The sequence below is a fragment of the Sorex araneus genome, chromosome 3 (assembly GCF_027595985.1).
Source record: "Sorex araneus isolate mSorAra2 chromosome 3, mSorAra2.pri, whole genome shotgun sequence".
NCBI classification, from domain to species: domain Eukaryota; kingdom Metazoa; phylum Chordata; class Mammalia; order Eulipotyphla; family Soricidae; genus Sorex; species Sorex araneus.
Window position 1 is genome coordinate 93,424,277 of NC_073304.1, and position 7,449 is coordinate 93,431,725.

Here is a 7,449-nt window from a genome sequence, read left to right on the forward strand (position 1 = left end):
AGTCTACTAAAACAGGCAACTGCTTGAGTCCTAAACCCTTTACACTGACCACAGAGAAATAAAAAAATTCTCTTATCATACTCACATCTGTTTGTGCATTGTTCATTTTCCCTGTTTTCTGTCTTTGCTGGTAATAATGAAACATTTTATGTAATGCTCTTTGACCTCCTCTCAATATACCAACTACAGTCGAAAAGAAGCTTCTTATATACATACATCACCAATGAGAGTCCACTTTCAGAAAACTATTCCCTCTCACATGTCCTGTTGGTACCCTGTGCAAAGCGTTCCCCTTCCTCCTGCCTGTCCCTTAAGGTCTCACCGCCTTAATATCACTTACCCATGATATAATCACTCAGAACATTGTTACCGTTGTCAATTGAAACAAATAGATACATTTTATATAAGTTAAGAACAAGGGGACAGCATGGTGGCTAAGGACTGGAATGCATGCTTTCAACGTGGGAGCCCTGGATTTGATCCTCTGTATCCATGGACCTCTGAGCACAAGAGTAGCCCCTAAGCAATGCTAGATGTAGCAAAGAATCTGGGGAAATAGAAGTAAATGAAGTTATTATGAAAAGATTTTTTATTCCTTCTTTGATGCTTTTTAAATGTAGATCTGAGTTTCTGATCATCCAATTGCTTACTCCCTAAAAAAATTTTTAACAGTGTTTTTACAAAGTAAGTTCTGCTGACAATGATTCCCTTAGTATTGTTTATTTGAAGAAATATTTCTCCTTCACAATTGTTTTGTTATTATTTGTGGGCTACACCCAGCTGTACTCAGGGGCTATTCCTGGCTCTGCTCAGGAGTGATCCCTGGTGTCCTGGGGACCATATTAGTGATGGGGATATGAATATGTGAACCAGGGTCGGTCACATGCAAAGCAAGGGCCTTGCCTCCTGTATTATCCCTCTGACCTGTTCCTTCACTTTTGAAAAATAATTTTACTAAATATCAAATTCTGTTTTGGTGGGGTATTTTTTTTCTCTCATCATTTTAAGCATGTTACTTCCTTTTACAATGTTTCTGATAACAAATCTGTTGTAATTCTGATCCTTGTTCCCCAGTGAATAAATGAATTTGCTTCCTCTGATTACTTTCAAAATTTTCTCTGTCTTCAATTTGAATGTTTTATATACCAGTGCTCTCTGTTCAGTGGACTACTTATTATATCCATAGTTAGGTTTTGAAACATTCTATTATATGCCTCACAGCAAAATTAACACCTGATAAATGCACCTGGAAAATAGAGCAGTCCTATAGGGAGGGCAAAAAGCCAATATTTGCTTGTAATTTTCATGAGGTGATGGTGTCATGGATGACTGCACTTTTGTTTCTTTGGGAGATTCCTGGCCATTATTACTTCACATATTTCTTCTGTTTTCTTTCTGACATCCCAACTGCATGTATTTGGAATAGTCCTTTTAAAAAAATTGTCCCACAGGTTTGGGATGTTTTGTACTTGTAGGTTTGGTTTGTTTCTCATTTTATTCTCCCTGCATTTCAGTTTGAGAAAGTTCTGTCATTATCTCCTTAGTTGTATCCAGTCTACTGATAAATCAATTAAGGGCATTCTTTTCTGTTACTGTTTTTAATTTCTAATGTTGATTTGAATTCTTTAAAAAATTAGTAAATCTATGCTTACATTATCTTTTTATTGTGCATGTTATCTACTTACCATTGAGTCCTTAAAAATCACTAGTTATAGTTGTCATTTAAGATATCCTAACTTGGGGCTGAACTGATAGCACAGTGGGTAGGGCATTTGCCTTGCACACGGCCAACCCGGGTTCGATTCCCAGCATCCCATATGGTACCCCGAGCACTGTCAGGAGTAATTATTGAGTGCAGAGCCAGGAGTAACCCCTGAGCATTGCCGGGTGTGACCCAAAAAGCTTTAAAAAAATAAAATAAAATATCCTAGCTGATCATTTCAAATATGGGTCATATTTGAATCTGATACTTGTTTTGTCTCCAGAAATTTTTCTCGCCTTTTACCATGCACTGTTTCTTTTTGTTGAAAGAATACAACATTGAGTCATGGGAACTACAATAAACAGAATTTTAATGCAAAAATTATATTTATCTGACTAAAGCCTGGCTTGACTAATGTCTGAGACAACTCTAGGCACCAATTCTTTTAGAGTCCTTGCTCATATTATCACTTAGTCTGTAGAGTTCTCTTAAGTCTTTCAGCTCTTTCACCTACAAGCTCTGGAGTCTTATTGGTGTGGAAGCTAGGGAATTAAAGTCTAACTACTGACTGGGCTTGAGAATCTTCACTAGTGTTTCTCATGTCCCCATCTCCATTATGGTACACAAAAAGATGGAAAGAGCCAGAGCCATGGCCGACATAGGTCTGATCCTCAGCATCCCATATTGTTCTCCAAGCACTGCCAGGAGTGAGTGCTGAGCTCAGAGCCAGGAGTACACATTGAGCCAGGAGCAAGCCAGGTATGGCCCACTCCCCACTCCACCACCAAATACATAAAGCAGAGAGAGAAGGCTAAGATCATATTGAAAATGATGGGCTTAAACTCTGGTAACATTTCCCATTGAAAAGTAGGCTTTTACAATGAAAAATTCTTGGTTCTTTTTCACAACAGATAATCCCATCTGCCTGCCAGTATTATGAGGGGAACTTTCTCGGCTTTTAGTCAAACCTCATCCTTCAAGACACTTTCACACTTAAAGCTAGTCCATTTTCAGCCCTGGCTAACTCATCTACTACCAGTTCAATATCCCTATCTGTGGATGGTTTCACTAGTTCTCAGCTGTCACTCTCTGTAGTTGCTTGTGTCTCAGGTTCTAGAGGAAGAGTTTGTCAAAGTTGGTGACTTTGAGTTTGTTCAGCTTTTTTTTGTTGTGAACACAGAGTTGATGGCTTGTAAGTCCCTTACGTATCAGAGACCAACACAATAGATGTGCAAGCTGCATGTATTAAGTACATTGGAGAGTCCAACAGATTCTAACAGAAGAAATACCAGACATTTTAAAACAAACTTTCTCACTTAGAAAATTATTAAAACAACAGTTAGACCCCAACAGCCAAAAACCTCCAGAATTCAACTGCCACCATGCTCCCGGCTGCTCTCCACACACTTGGGATGAGCCTCAACCATGAGTGAATCTGCACAAAACCCAGGTCTGTGAGACTTGTGACTGAAAACTCCAGGTTCAATGGAAACTGTCATGGGTGACCTCCCCCCCATGTTTCCCTTTTCCAGTAACTTGTCAGTCACACCCACAAGCCACCTCTGGCTGGTGCCAGATAATCTCATCAATGGCCATGATCCAGAGACTCACTGTCCTCTCTCAGAAGAGAGCATAAAATGACTCACCATAGCCATGCCGCTGGACCCAGGGCCAGACTATTTCATTGAGGGCACCCTGGAAGGGGGTGGGTGAGGTCCCTCTTCACCCCAACGAAGCCAGCCCTGGCAGCCAAAAACCTCCAGAATTCAACAGCTGCCATGCTCACAGCCACTCTCCACACACTTGGGCTGAGCTTCAGACATGAATAAACCTAGACCTGGACTGAACTTAGATACCTCATACCACTCATACTCCAAGAGTAGCACACCTTATCCGATGGGTTTAAAATAGAAGGCAACCAAGCTTAGAAGGAAATATGTTTTTACAAATATATATATACACATATGTTCATACATGTGTATATATACATATATATAAATCCACACAAGGCTCAACCCTTAACAAAATATTAGTAATCTCTTATAGAAGGGTTTAATGGCCATTGGGTGAAATACAACAATCTTCACACACTCTCCTCTATGGAAAGTTTTTTTTTTGGGGGGGGGGTTTGGGTCACACCCAGCGATGCACAGGGGTTACTCCTGGATCCTGCACTCAGGAATTACTCCTGGCGATGCTGGGGGACCATATGGGATGCTGGGAATCGAATCCAGGTCAGCTGCGTGCAAGGCAAACGCCCTACCCACTGTGCTATCATTCCAGCCCTAATGGAAAGTTTTTTGGAGCATTTTCAGGGGGGGTGTTTATAACAAACAATACAAAATAAATTATTTCAGTTTGCTTTGGGGCAGGGGTTGGGATTTGGGATGGAAACATCCAAATATGGTGGTGGAAAGGTGTAATGGTGGTGGGGTTGGTGTTTGAATATTAAATATAATTAAATATTGTGAGCTACTTTATAAAAATAAAATTTTAAAAAACATAAAAACAAAATAAACAGTTAGGAAATTGATTATAAGTAACTTGTCTCAATTGCTCAAGAAAAAAAAACCTCCAAGGAACATCACTAAGCATTTTGATTAAATTCTGAAACAATTCCTTAAAAATCCTGCAATTCAAACTTTCCACTCATTCACATCTTTTCCACAATGTTTTCATTAGTGATGACATAGTGTAGATGTAAATGAAAAGATGTGTATGGCTATGGTTCTACTAAAATTAATAAAACTATGTAACTACTAGAAGATACTTTAAGAAATAAAAAACATTGCTTTAGCACTTTTCTAATGATAAAAAAGCAGAAGCATGTACAGGCTGGTGGTAGAAATTGCGCACACAAATACATACATACAGAGGAACACACACATAAAGGAATTCAAGAATGATATTGTCAAATAAGTGAATTATTAATCTGACATCATCCTCATTAAAAATTCAGCATCTTATTATAAATGACTTTCCAGTAAGTGTCATGAAAGTTTTATTTCATGCTTTTTCCACTAAACCATTGATGGAGAAAATGCTGACATATGCACATGCATTATAATATTGCTCATAATGGCAAAAAAAATCAAAGTAAACCACAAATACAGTAAAATTTTACATCATACTTAAATACAGAAATTAACATGTTGCTGAGAGGAAGTCTGGTCTGGAAAACCCAGTATTGGATAGGAAATCAGAAGAAACACTAATTTTGCTTTAATTTTTGAAGAAAACTGAAGAGGTAAAACTTTAATACCAACAAACAAAAAGTGGATTTCCAATGAAAATGACTGTTGGAGAAGGACATAATCTTTTGGTGAATTTTACACACATTCCACATTTACTGGAGTGTAGAGAAAATAGCTGAATGTTGCAAATATGTGGTTGACTCTATGACCCAGGAAATAAGTAGCAGAGAAATCAGAAACAAACAGGACAGTTAACAAAAGCTGTGACTACTTATGACAGCCTAATGAGATTATAAAGAAATTGTTAAGATTTTCTGTAAGTAGAAAATGAAACTATGGATGGTTCCGATTAAATATGGTTTTTAAATGCCTGATTCTGGCCAGACAAGACAACAAGATAGATCTTGTTAAAGGGTTCTGTTTGAATGGGGAGAGGAAATGAACAGACACTTCCAAGAAGAGTACATTAGGACATTCACTAGGCATATGATAAGGTAGGCATTATCATTTATTATTAGGGGAATGCAAATCAAAGTGATAATGAGGAATCATCCCATACAAAGCAAAAATGCATCTATAATAAAAACGCAAACAAACCCAGAAACAAACAGTATTGACAGGATGTGGTGGAAAATGAACCCTCATTTACCGTTAGTGGGGATGTTATCTGATTCAGTCTTTCTTAAAAACAATATAAAAATTTCTCAAAACAATAAGAGCTTCCACATAACACATCATTTCTACCTTTTGTCATCCTTCAAAACACACAAAAATTATAAAATATATGTACAATATATATGTTCATTGCAATGCTAAGTACAATACCAGGATATGGAAACAACCCAAGTGCCCCATAACAGATGAGTAGATGAAAAAGTTTGGGGTATATAGACACAATAAGGAGCTGGAGCGATAGCACAGCAGGTAGGGTATTTTCCTTGCACCCGGCCGACCCGGGTTCGATTTCCAGCATCCCATATGGTCCCCTGAGCACCACCAGGAGTAATTCCTGAGTGCAAAGCCAGGAGCAACCTCTGAGCATCACCAGGTGTGACCCAAAAAGCAAAAAGAAAAAGAAAAAAAAATAGACACAATGAAATACTACATAGCTATAAGAAATCATGATATTAAGCAGTTTGCTGCTTGGCAAGAGTTTGAGGATATCATTGTAAGCAAAATAAGTCATAGGGAAGACAAATACTGGATCATATCACTCATGTGGTATATACAAAAACAGAACAAAGGTATCATATTAAAATAAGCCCTTAGCCCTGAATTACAGCACCGAGAACACAAAGTGGACTGAAAGTAACACAAAGACATTCACTGATGGAGTGTTTTGGCACATTGGTTGTGGTGAGGTGAAGTAACCATGCACAACAAAAACATTAAGACAATTATAAATATTTGGCCTAGACTAAGTTAAAAATTTTATTAAAGATGAATTCACACATGCACTACTACGCACATGGAACTAAGGGGCATCATGCTGGGTGAAGTCAGTGTGTCAGGGACAAATACAGAATGACTTTGTCGTATGTGGAAAATAAAGTAACATAGAGAAGGAATAACAAAAGGCTGATGGTAATAGATCCCAAGAGTCTGCCTACAGAACTGAGTTTGCCAAGGAACCTGAATGGGGTGAGGAAGGGAGTAAGAAGGGACCGTGACATCAGTGGAGGGATTCTGACACTCTGGTGATGGGTGTGGTATTGGAATCCTGTAGACCAGAAATTATTAACAGTATTGTAAATCATGGTGCCAAATAAAAATTGAAGAAAGAGTAGAGAGGCTTTTATTTGTAGTAGACATTTGAGTTTTAAAATTTTTTTCAAGTTTAATTTTATTTTTATAGTTGTTCACAATAATTTATTACATTCAATATTCTAACACCAATCCTACCACTGTTACACCTTCCCACCACTATTATTTCTGATTTTTCCAACCACCACTCAAGCCTGCCCTAATAGCAGGCCCTTTGTATTGCTTGTTATGAATAATTCACTAAAAATGATCAAAAAAGATTTCCTTAGAAGAAAGTGTGTAGAGATTATTGCATCTCACCTAGGAGCTATGAAGCCCTTGTATAAGAGGCTACTTACATATTGTTACAGGTTGAGTCTTTGTGCTAATATTTTTTTAATCGAGATTGGTTGCCTTTGTAGTAGACATTTTTGAAACATGCCATCACTGTTGACAAGGATGACAATCAATGATTAATGATTATTAATTACCTAGATATTTGATGTTATAGGAAATAAAAATATGTTATTAAAGGTTTTATATGATTAAAAAAGAGTTAAAGGATTTTCTATTGTGTGTATGCTTTAAAGGAAGAGTGGAGCAGAAAGTGGACGCAGGAACCAATCCAGATATAAACAGGGATGAAATATATTCAAAAGGAAGAAAAGAGGTGAGGGAACAAAGGATTATTCTGGAAATCTAATTGAATTTTTTGAAATTCAGCTTGAAATAAGTAACTTAGACTCTTACCTGAATCAAGTTTAGTGTTTTTATGGAGTGTGGAAGCTGGAGGTGTAGAGTACCCATTCC